This window comes from Triticum urartu, chromosome 6 (assembly GCF_003073215.2).
Source record: "Triticum urartu cultivar G1812 chromosome 6, Tu2.1, whole genome shotgun sequence".
NCBI lineage: Eukaryota > Viridiplantae > Streptophyta > Magnoliopsida > Poales > Poaceae > Triticum > Triticum urartu.
This window is the reverse complement of record NC_053027.1, coordinates 333,590,958-333,604,448: the sequence shown is the minus strand read 5'-3', so window position 1 is coordinate 333,604,448 and position 13,491 is coordinate 333,590,958.

Genomic DNA, 13,491 nt, shown 5'->3' with positions numbered 1-13,491 from the left:
GGTGTGACTTAGAATCGGGGTCCTGACATAGGGTCTTACAACGCAAGGTGGCCCGAACCTGGGTAAACTGTTGTGTCTGTTTCCTTTCATGTTTGATGAGCTAGGCTGTGAGAGCGGCAAGTCAGTAGGTGGGGCAGATTGAGTTCTTCGCACGCGCCCCAGAGTTCAAACCTTTCTAGGGTCTGCGGAGGCCTTAATCCGACAGTCGCTCCACATTTAGATTGACAAGCTCACCTCCTAAATGATTTTACATTGCCTTTTGTTTATCTTAGTAATATACTAATATATCGGTTAGCTTGGTCTACTTTAGCTTAAGAGATGGTGGGTTTTGGTGGCAATGCAGCAATTACTTCAACATCAGATCAGTAGTTAAAGTAATTTCCAATGGTCGAACAGATATTTTGTGTCTGTTAGATATAAAGATCCTTTAGGTAAGAAGTATAAGCAGCTTATATGGTTGTTCGTTCAGGAAGTGTTGCATACTTGTGCGAGTTGACGCGACACATCAAAGTAGTACTACTACTAGTACTACTCCCTCCGATCCTAATTTCTCTGTGCGTAAGTCGAGGCACATATACCAAGGAGGGCCTTGTTGTGTCTATACTTCGACAACTCACCCGACTATGCACCAGGCAGACGAAGCTCATGTCGTGTTGGTGCCGTGTGCGGCCCGCACATTAACGAAAACCTCGTGCCTCCAGCTTAGCCTCCGCATTTTAAACTTCTCAATCTCAAGGCCAAGGAGCAATGGGAACCTAATAGAGCCAATCGGATGGTTGAGAACACGACAATTCATAGCTACAGATGCATGTGTGAGAAAGGACGAGTGCGTGTGTGCACCTCTTATCTTCGTGTATAACGTACTAAACTCAAAGTACAAGTGTATGTGGGTGGCATCGACCTAGGGAGATATAGATGGTTCGTGCAAGAAGTCCCGAGAGACTAGGTGTGTGCGTGGGAAAGATGGAGAGAGATGATATGTCTTGATGTAATGCGTGTGAAAAAAGACTAGTCTATAGCTCACCACGAGGCTATTCCTATTGAACGCCCCAATAACCGTAAGATATGTATCTGATGGTGCCGGTTATTGCACATATGTAGCAGTAGAAAAATAAGTACCATGGAATATTACAAAACTGCTACACCACGACCGAGAACATGTGCCCATGTTACGCCATCCGGGAATAATGCTGCACTTTGAAACTAGAACCATCAATAAATTTTGAGCTTGCGTCTCGTCACATTCCAAATTACTACCACACTATATTTAAATGCAAACCTATTCAAACCGATCACAACCTAAATGGTTTCCCACTTAGGAGCGTATTAGTACTTGGTTATAAATACTACCATGCCAAGATGATTGCACATTCTCCTCAACTCCTCATCCACAAAAACAAACAAGTCATTCAGCATCGTTCCCTTGTGTCTGCCGTGGCCAGCGTGAGCTTTGGGTCGAGAGATTACCACCAGGGAGAGGCGAGCATTGAAGCAGAAGGACAAGAGATGTCCCGCCTCACCGTGAAAGCAGCCGACATGTCCTGCCGCGCGACAGAAGCAGCACGGAGGTCCCGCCGCGCCGCCGAAGTAGCACGGAGGTCCCGCCGCACCGTTAATGTAGCAGACTGGTCTAGCCGCACCGCGGAAGCAGCAGGATGTCCCGTAGTGCCGCAAATGCGGCAAACATGTCCTCCCGTGCCGCGGCGGCCTAGGAAAATGTCTTGCGAGCAGGCGACGACTCTTACAGGCGCATGCATGCGATCGTCCATAGCCAGATGGATCAGATCTCTGGTTGGGCGAGGTTGTAGGATGACATGAAAGACTCATTTGAACAAGCTACCTGCATGATCCGACAACTATGGGAGGGCAGTGCGAAGCTTCGAGCCGAGCACGACCTGCTGAGGGCGAAGATCGCCGAAAGGGCAAATTAGGCAGAGAAGACCACTCCCGTGTTGAACAGGACGGGCGTCAACGTCAAGAAACTTATGGACAAGAATCCCATGCTCCGCATCGAGCATGAAAGACTAGTGAAGGAATCTGTGGATGCTGCCAAGCAGCGTATTAAGGACATGAAACTGATGAAAGAGATCATCGCCGCTCGCCGCGAGAACTAGTCTCCGCGACCTATGTATTTCGGCCCTTCTATGCGTCTTCCTTCTTCTTTTGCCCTTGTGTATTTCGGGTGTAGCCGCATGTGGATTTTTAATTATCTTCCTAATTATGTAAGACAGTTATTATCCACTGTCGTCGTCCTTATATATTCATCAATTTTGCTATAAGTCGCAGTAGATGCTATATAGGTCCGTCGGATCTTACACCAAGATCCGTGCAAAATTTTCTTTTTTCTCTCTTAAATCTCAGTCTAGTGAGACATAGCCATGCCATTAAACAGGAGCTTAGGCATCATTAATGGAGACCTTGGGAGAGAGGTGGGCGTCAGATGGAGGTCAAAGGGCTCTCCTCCCGATAAGCACGTGCAGGGGTCTGATCGCACGCCTCCCGTACTCAAATAGCTACCAGGCACGACACCTCCTAGCTAATAAAAAAGGGACGCGTGGCGGCACGTAAATGGTGAGTAGAACGCCCATGGTTTGAATAATACTTGTGTTTCCGATTGTAATGTGACAACACTTGTTCCAAAATGACTTTGTTGATTGTTAATGTGTGCGTCTTAGCAAATCGAACAGCAAAATTACCCCAACATGTTGGTGCCATGTCATGACACCAAGCCAAGTTTCATGATTTTCATGCGTGTTTTGGATTTACAGGAATTAAAAAACCAAGTTTCTCAATGTTTCCGGCCGAGCCACGACGCCCCAGATGTTTGAATTTCATTCCATTTTATTGCATGGGACCTAGAAATTTACCCGAGGACACACATGTGATTTTTCAACCAACTTTGGTGCACTTGAGCATGTGCTTGTAGTTCAAATTTGAATTATGCACATTAAATGACCAGAAACTCAATTAATGTATAAAAGAGGCCAAACGAACCTGCAATAATTCCAAAATCACGACACTCATATAGTTCTAAGCTGCCTGTGTAAAAAGATCAAGGCGGGAGAAGGCAGTGTATGTCGTTTCGCACGCGGAGGTGACACGTTCCCTCTCAAAACCATGAGCCTTGTTGAGAGAAGCTGCGGTGTGCAAGAAGCTTATACCAAAATTTGTTCCACCCACCCAATTTTTTACCACAACATGTTAGTACCATGGCAGGACACCATGCCAAGTTTCATGATTTTCAGGCGTGTTTTGGATTTACAAGAATTTTAAAACCAAGTTTCTCAATGTTCTCGGCCGAGCCACGACGCCCAGATGTTGTAATTTCATTCTCATTTCTTGCATGGGACCTAGAAATTCACCCGAGGACATACATGTTATTTTTCAACCAACTTTGGTGCACTGGAGCATGTGCTTGTAGTTCAAAATTAAATTATGCACATTAAATGACCAGAAACTCTATTAATGTATAAAAAGGCCAAACGAACCCGGACTAATCCCAAAATTTAACACGACACTCATATAGTTCTATGTTTCCTCTGTAAAGAAAATCAAAGGGGGGCAGCGTATATCGCTTCGTAAACAAAGGTGACACGTTCCCTCTCAGAACCACGAGCCTTGTTGAGAGAAGCTCCGGTTTGCAAGAAGCTTATACCAAAACTTATTCCAATTCAGCCAAGTTTTTTACCACAACATGTTAGTGCCATGACATGACACCATGCCAAGTTTCATGATTTCCAGGCGAGTTTTGGATTTCAGGAATTTAAAAACCAAGTTTCTCAATGTTCTCGGCTGAGTCACGACGCCCAGATGTTTGAATTTCATTCCCATTTCTTTCCTAGGACCTAGAAATACACCCAAGGACGGACATGCGATTTTTCAACCAACTTTGGTTCAAATTTTAATTATGCAAATTAAATGTCCAGGAACTCAATTAATGTATAAAAAGGCCAAACGAACCCGGAATAATTCAAAAAATTAACAAAATGTAAACTTAGTTAATATGTTCTCTATGTGGGGCATTTAATAAAAGTCTTCTCTATTTTGTACAGTGCATTACCAACCCCTATACGATGATGCACATTAAACTGTTGATACGAGTTTTATGTAGTGGCTTAAAGTTGATTTTCATATTGTTTGAAATTGTCTCAATAAAGATTTTTTTAAGATTATTGTTTGCTGATGTTGTCGGATGTGTGTATGAAAGATGCCTTTTTTTCCTCCCGTTGCAACGCACGGGCATGTTTTGCTAGTGTATAAAAAAGGCCTAACGAACCCAGAATAATTCCAAAATTTAACAGGGCACTCATATAGTTCTATGTTGCCTCTGTAAAGACAATCATGGGGAGGCAGTGTATATCGTTTAGCACACAAAGGTGACATTGTTCCCTCTCGGAACCATGAGGCTTGTTGAGAAAATCTCCAGTTTTCAAGAAGCTTATACCAAAACTTGTCCCAATTCGGCCAAAAATTATACATATGAAAATAGGTTTTAGATTATCCCGAACATCTCGCTACCTAGACCAATGTACTGTGATTTGAATTCAACATAACATGGATACAAATATTTGAATTAGAGATCGTATAGTACATGTAGTTCATAGTGAAACATGATTACTGCTAGATGCATGTTTTCTGTTATCAAGATAATCTTCAAATGATGGTTTAACTTGACAGCAATCGTATTCAAATAAGGAAAATTGTTTCAAATTTAGTCCATATCGTAGACGACAATATATATGTTCATAGGGTGGAGTAAGATGTTCTAATAAGATGGAAGATCAAAATGTAGGACTACATCAATTATAAACCGCAAGGTCACCTAACGAATATTCAAATTCAACATAACATGGATTCAAAAATTGAAATTCGAGAGCCTAGCATTTGTAATCATGTAAAAAGGGACATGACTCTTTCTTGTGGTGGGAATTGATTTGTTTTTTTGTTGTTGAGGAAAGTGTGAATTGATTTGTTATTGTACAGGGTAATCTTGTTCTCCCGCTTTGTTTTACATTTTTCTTGTAGTTTTTTCAATGGCATTTATACAAATATAGTAAAAGGGGACATGACTATCTTGTGTCTTGTATGAATTGTTTTTTTTGTACACGTTAAGTTTGTTCTACCAAACATGGAATCCGCGTCTTGTTAGCCCAAAATTTCCTTGCTCGAGTATCTTTTGTCTCTTCTACTTTGAAACTCCTGCCTCTTCAACTGGCACCGCGCCTTGTTTTCCCAAAATTTTGACGTGCGCAAAAACTCCCTCCTCATCCGAAGTCGGTCCCGCAGCCCAGACATGTGAAATCCCCCTTCTACCCCTCAGCCGGAGATGCCACCTCGATATCGCAAGGTCAAAATCAGTAGGGTACGTTGGTAACTTGCCCTACATTTCGGACAAGCGTGTCCCTAAGCCATGGCTCCCATTACATTCCCCTCCACCCCCCATTCATACACCGAGGCCGCCAAAGCTCTCGAAACTCCACGCTCCATCGTCGGCCTCCTTACCGCCGCCCAGCTGGTGACTCTTCCCCGACGACGTCGTCCACCGCAATAGCTCACCGTCCCTCATCCACCACACCGGATGAGGATCCGTTGTCGATCTCGTCGTCTCGTCGGATCAGCCACCCCGTCCTCCACCTCCAAGGAGCTGCCCCGATGTTCGCCTCATCTATCGCGCCATCTCCATCCCCACAACACCGTCTTGACATGCCCCACCGGAATAGAAGCACCCTCACCAATTCCTCCGATGAAGCCGAGGCAAACTCGGCGCCACCAAGGAGGTTCTGCACTCACCGCTGCATTTTATCTTTTATTCAATCTCACAGGGCTGCCGGTGCTCGATACCGACTAGCCATGGCAGGTCTCCATTGACGGCGCCGTCACCGGCCACTTCATCCACGTGTCTCTCCCCCATGTCGTTGCTTCCTCGGTGGCGACTTCGACACCAGCACTAGCTGCTGCTGCTCCGGCTCTCGCTCGCGCTATGGCTCTGTTCTTGCTATCGGTCATGCTGCTGCACTACTCTTGCTTTCGTTCATGTTGCTGATCTGCTCTGCTATTTCTATCAGTCGCACTGCTACTCCGCTCTAGCTCTCGTTCGTCCTGTTGCTCTACTCTTACTATCGCTCGCGTTGCTACTGCTGCTGCACGACCTCCGGCAGCTACATGAGTTTCTGCTTTAGCACTCGCTCGCGGTGCTGTTGCATGAGTTGCTCTCTGCTAGTGCATTCCCTGCTTGAGTGGCCGCTTCTCTGCTACTAGTGCTTGAACGCCCTAAACTTCTATTGCAATGCTCCGCTACTAGTCCAATCAGTTTTGACATTAAAATTCAGTTTTGGCTGTAAAGTTCATTTTCTTTAGTTAAGTTCAGAGTGGACTGTATTTACAGCATCTGTCGGAGCAGTCGTATCGCGGTTGATGCATTTTACATCTATCACTTTTTGGTGATGTATTTTACGTCATCTATTGTAGATGATATTAAAGTCCCACTACAGATTAACGTTGTCTATCATGTCCTGCTTCAGCCTCGCCGTCGTACACCTCAACGAAGCTGCTCCAACGACAGAACCATCCATGACATCGGAGCAGTACCCTGGGCGCCATTTCCACGGGCCTCAGATTTTCTTCCCCGCCTCCGACAGTCACACCAGCATCACCATCCTCCACGTCCAACCCAATGATGCTAAGGTCAACAAGGCTATGCCAAAGAGGTTGTACACTCGTCGCATCACTTTGTTACTCTGCATTCATGTCGACTCTAGAGGATCCTTTGGTTCAAAGCAGTTAAAAATCTAGAAATAAATGAACCATGGTCACAAAGTTAACAGGGAGAAAACTAAAAGCTCTTTTGAACCACAATTTTGATCGGTTTAGTAAGATAGCCATTATATGATACTAATGTGGACCATATCTAAGCTCACAAAATATTTCGAGGGCAGGCTTCGCCCTGTTGAAGACTGCCGCCACTGGTTCAAATAAAAAGTGAAGGAAAACATAGGAATTGGAAACTTTACTATGGTACTAGTATTCATGCATTTGGTTAGAAGGAATGGAACAAAGCAAAACAGGAGGATTTTTTTTCCTTTGGTGTCTCTTTCAAAGAAAAAACATAGGAATTTTAATATCCACTTGTACATCCTTTTTAAATTGATATGCGTGAAGAATAGGACTAATTGCATTACTGGCATAATAAGATTCTTATTTTTTCATTTTCACGTGGTTTGACTTTAATTTGACCATGCTTCTCCATTCCTGTGTTCTTCCAATTCATGTGAACCAAACACCCAGGTTGACAGAAATCATATGTTTGCAAATGCTATGTTTTGCACATGCATTCCTATCCTATTCCTATGTTTTTCCTATCCCTGCGTTTATAGAATCCTCCAATTCTAAGGAGCCCTTACAGTTTTACTTCATTTTTAGATAGGTGTCAAATAAAACTTTGTGTGTTATGTCCTGCTCCTGCCGTGTCGTCATCCACCCCACCTGAGGTGCACCATCGACAGAAGCATTCACTGCAGCAAAGATTCCCCCTGTAGACTTTCTTTCGCCGCCTCAGATCATCTTCCCTGTTGCCGGCAGCCACGCCAACTGCATTAACATCATCGACTGAGCAGATGAACCTGAGGACTACATAGTTCTGGAAGAGAGGTTGCACTTTTTCGTGTCTGCTTACGTTATACATTGGTTTTTTTACCTACTACTTTATCGACCTATTCACCTCTTAGAATCCAAGTCAGGTCCAAACTAATGTTCAAACTTGAGTTTTAAAATGCCTATCAGGCACATGTCGAGGTAGCAACGAAAAGTATCTGTCTACTATCAGGTTCATCTAGGGTCTTCTATGTGGTTCATGTTGGGTGGGCAACAAATAGTAGATGATCCATCGTCTATTTTTTTAAACTGAAGCTATAATCTACCTGTTATCATTAGTTTTGGACCAATCCTCTCATTTTCTACCATCAGTCTTGATTTCTGCATGCACCCCTTAGGCCTTGCATAATCTAACTATGTTTTTATTATGCATGTCGGTTATTGCACACAATCGTACTGGACATGTAGAGAAAAAGAGAAGACCGTTGTGTGGGAATATAATGTCATGCAGACGTCGCTCCATGGTGGGCGAAGTGGCCCCCTCCCGCCATTCCAGATTGTATTCCAAGGAAGATAACTGTTCATGGGGGGGATTCAGAGGGAGCCGACCACTCTTATTTATCCCCTGAGGTGTTTGCTTTAACCTGGCATGCTGATGTTAGTCATATCATGCTTATGGCGCCTCGCATTGCTTACATTATACATCTTATATGTCACCATCTTAGTTTAGATTTGTTTTGTGTGAATGCCACCTATTTGGTTTCTATATCATACTCCCACCGTTCTTAAAGATTTGTCTTTTTAGAGATTCAACAAGTGACTACATATAGAGCAAAATGAGTGAACCTACACTCTAAAATATGTCTATATACATCCGTACATGATAGTCCATTTGAAATATCTAAAAAGACAAATATTTTGGAACAGAGGGAGTATATGGGGATTATGTAATGCCATCTTCTTTAGCCAGGCATCATTTATGTGAAACATGCAATGCCATCCTGTTTAGCCAGTCATCGTATATGCGAATTGTATCATGCCATATTTTTTTCATAATGTATTCCATTTTTCAACAATGTTTATACATCCATCTACTCTTCCTGTGCATCATCCATTTGAGTCGGTCATGGGAAAATCTGGAGTGAAAACAAGGTCTTTCGAGCAGTCAGTGGTACCCATCGATGCAGATTTCTTGCTGGTCACAGATAGCTCCTCAGAGGAGGACTTAGAGACAAATGACCAGTTGTATTCCCCGCACCCTGAGGTGCATTCTCTAACTTGACAGGTTATATTGCTCATATCATGCATATGGTGTCTTGCATTGCCATGCCATTTGCTTAGATTAGACATGCTTTGTGTGAATGACTCCTGTTTGCTTTCTATATCAGATATGTGAATTATGCAATGCCATGTTTTTCAACTAGTTATTATATATGTGAATTATGCACCACCATGTAGCCAGGCATCATATATCTGAATTATCTCATGCCATCCTTTTTTCATTACATATTCCATCTGTCGACAATATGTGTATATTGAACTACTCTTCCGGTGTATCAGCCATTTGAGTCGATTAGCGAAAAAACAGGAGTGAAAACAACGTCTTTGGAGCAGGCAATGGTACCTGTTGAAGCATATATCTCGATGGTTACAGGTAGCTCCTCAGAGGAGGATTCAGAGACAGATGACCAGTCCTATATCTCACCTGAGGTGTATGCTGTAATTTGCAATGTTTATATTTCTCATATCATGCATATGGTGTCTTGCATTGCTTAGTTTAGACATCGTATGCTCAATATTCAATTCCATCTGCTTAGTTTAGAGATCATACATGCGAGTGCCAGCTACTTAGTATATGAATCAATTATGTCAATTATATCATGCCATCATGTATACTTAGACAACATGTATGTGAATTATTTCATCCCAACCTATTTTAGAAAGACATCATATAGTTTTGTCATGTCATCCTATTTAGATACTCATCATATGTCGAATTATGACATTATATCCTGTTAAGTTATCCATCATATATCTAAAACTGTGTCATGCTATCCTGTTTAGTTAGCCATCATATATGTGAAATTGTGTCATGCTGTCCTTTTTGGTTAGACAACATATATGTGAATTACCACGTTTGTCTATCATACAATGTCTGTACGTTCAATTTCTTTTCTTGTTTATCATCCATTTGAATCGGAGGGGGTGATGGCAGTATCTAAGGGAGCAAAAACCTGTTCTTCACAAAAGACGGTGCTACCCATCGATGCAGATAGAACCATGGTTGTACTGGCCCACGAACTAGCCCCACTAAACATAATCGAGTTTCGTCCATGTCCTCGTAGGTCATCACAGAGGCGTTAAAGTGCTCAAATATGCACTCGAAACGCCATTCTTGATCGCTTCGTGTGCGCCTTAATCTCCATGCTTGATCCTGCTCCAGTGTTCATCCCTCTTGTACATGCTAGGCCCTTCGTTAGTAATCAACACAAATATATCCAATTTAGGCAGCATCATATGCTCATGAACATTAGAATTGTAACCAAGAAACAAAAGTACCTGGTAATTCAATTGCGTGCGCGAACTCTAGTAATTGGTCCAGTATGTATAGCAGCAGGGGTTGTGGGTGTAATAATGGTATTGATGTCCTCATCATCCTCCCCTTCTTGAAATGAAGTCGTCCTTGATGGAAGCTCATCTTCCTCGCCCAAATAAGGCTTCAAATCTGCAATGTTAAAAGTGGGACTAACCCCAAAATCTGCAGGCAACTCAAGTTTATATGCATTATCATTTATTTTCTCTAACACCTTAAAAGGACTATCAGCACGTGGCTTTAGCTTTGATTTGCACAAATCAGGAAACCTATCCTTACGCAAATGTAACCAAACAAGATCTCCAGGTGCAAACACAACACGTTTTCCACCGTTATCTCCAGCAAGTTTATATTTAGCATTCATACGCTCAATGTTCTCCTTAGTTAACTCATGCATTTTTAAGATCAATTCAGCATGTTGTTTAGCATCAAAATTAACCTTCTCCGAAGATGGAAGAGGCAACAAATGAATAGGTGCATGAGGTTGGAAACCATATAGAATTTCAAAAGGGCACATCTTAGTAGTAGAATGCAGCGAACGATTATAAGCAAATTCAATATGAGGCAAGCATTCTTCCCATTTTTTCTTGTTTTTCTTCTAATCAGCCCTAAGCATAGTAGACAATGTTCTATTGAATACTTTAGTTTGTCCATCAATTTGGGGGTGACAAGTAGTACTAAAAAGCAGTTTAGTCCCCAACTTAGCCCATAAACATCTCAAGAAGTGGCTAAGAAATTTAGTATCACGATCTAAAACAATAGTATTTGTCACACCATGCAGGTAACTAATTTCACTAAAGAACAAATCAGCAACATTAGCAGCATCATCGCTTTTATGACATGGTATGAATTGTGCCATTTTCGAGAACCTATCCACGGCAAAAAATATGCTATCCTCCCCTTATTTTTTCAAGGTAAAGCCAAAACAAAGTCCATAGATATATCATCCCATGGAGTAATAGGTACAGGCAAAGGAATATATCTCTACTCCTAAAGGACCAGTATGCGGTTGTCATGGTACGTCCTAGGTCGTTCATTCGCTTTGTTCGCCTCCCACCTATCGATACGTTTTCCCTCGATTGATTTTTCCTCCCCCTCCCCACCAAATTGTATTCCCCACAGGCCGAACCAGTGAACAGAAAACCAGAAAAAAAAACAAGAAACTAAAACTACATACTTCCTCCCTCCTGCCTCCCACAATCCCTAGGTAGCGCTCGTCTCCGCTTCTGCCCCCACAACTGCCACTACACCCCAGTCCCCTATCGCCGCTCCCTAGCCGGGTGTCACTAGATCCATCTCGCCCGTTCTTGTCATCGTCATCATCATCCGCTCAACAACGCCAGCTTTCGCGATTTGGGTACCTCTCCTTGGAGGAATTGGCGTGCCGAACTCATCGCAGGTGGCGGCGGCTCTTAGCAAGGGTGCGTTTGGAAGAGCAGGTGGCGTGTACAAGATCGCGTGGAGGTCCAACGACCTGAACTTCGCCTCCACATGTCAGATAGGGTATCGATTTTCGATCCAGGTGATCCATCCAGTCTGTTGTGGATACGTCTCGAGGTATAGCGGGTGCGTGCGTTTGTTTTCTGGTTGTTCCTTGGTGACCAGAAATATGGATCATGTTATTACGAATATATGATCCTATTATTAGAAATATATGATCCCGAGGCTAATTTTTAGTCTTCTCAATTACGACTTGTATATGATATGGAGGCTCGGTTTTAATCTTCTCAATTATGACTTGTTAGTAGGATGTTGTTTGTAGAATTTAGGTTATATTTTTTGTTGTGATCCATTGGGAGGCATTCCAGTGCTTAGATTTTTGATATTTTTTTAGTTTTTTCACTAATGTTTAGTTTAGATGTTCGTAATTTTTCAGTTTGTTTCAAAGCTGTATCGTTTAGGTTCTGAAATTTTGTGTACAATTTATAGAAGATGTTATGTAAGATGAGGACAACATTTGGTAATCTGAAAGCATACCATGTACATACACGTGAAGTTCAGCATGGTTCAATGATGTATGGAATAAAAAAATCCATGACTACCAAGGACGCAAGGACCTACATTAAAGCTCAATCTGCACAAGGTAAAAAACAAAGTGGACTTCACCCCTTGATCATTTCCAAAATTTCTGTAATGAGATGTATAAGACTTTCTTATATGTTTGATTTTCTATACAGCCAGGGGGTGTATCAGTTTGGTTTGCCATAGGCCATCATAATTTTGCTATTTGATTCACGTGCTCCTTTTAGACGGAGGTGAGGTGCTCAGATTTTTTTTGAAAAATGAATGGGGGGAGTTCCCCACCTGAATATATTTCTCAATTTTGCAATCCATCGTTTGACTGATTACAAAGGGGAATTACATAAGCACGTGTAAACGTGATGAGAGGTAGGAACGCCAAGAAGAGGCGGCCTGTTTCTGCGCTGGTTTCTTCATCCTGTGAGTCTAGAGCATGAGTTCTTCAATGATTTGCTTGAGGGTGAAGACACTGTGGTGGTTTTGCTGTCTGAAAGTCATTGTGTTTCTAGAGCACCAAATTTTCCACAGAATGGTGAGAAGCATGGAGTGCCAGATGACTGCATCAACTTGGGGAGGCAGGCTGCAGTCCCATAGTTCGTCGATGCAGTGAGGTGGTCGGAGCCCAATCCTTTGCCAAATTCGCTGCGCGAGCAGGCAGTCCAGAAAGATGTGCGAAGTAGATTCGCTATCCGAGCCACATCTTGGGCAGGTTGAGTTGGAGAAAATATGCTTGCGAAGGAGATTGGCTTTGCAGTTCATCCGACCATGAAATAATAGCCAGGCAAAAATCTTCACTCTATTGTGGACGCATGAAGACCATATTGGAATAGTGTGAGCGTCTGAGCTGTCAACCTGTACGGAAAGATCATATGCCGCCTTTGTGGAGAAGCGCAGGCCGCCATTAAGGTAGCGTTCGTCCCGTTCTGACGAAGGTTGGAAGTCCTGTAGAAGTGACAACAAGGAGCACAACTCGGCAGTAGCATTAGATGTTAGGCGGTTCCGCAGTATAGATTCTAAACCATGATTTAAAACAGTGGCCGCACGAGCAAGTGTTGAAGTAGTGTGCGAGAAAAGGCAGGGAAAAGAAGCAGCAAGCGGTTCATGGTGAAGCCAAACATCAAACCAAAAATATGTTAAGGTGCCCGAGTTTGTGATTACAAAGGAGATAGCCTGTAAAGCTGGCAGGTGGTGGTTGATGGTACGATAGAGGAAGGACTGATTATTATGTGGGACGATGAAGGCATTGGGGTGTTGTAGATCAATCCATTCCAGCCAGGGTGTCTGGTTTG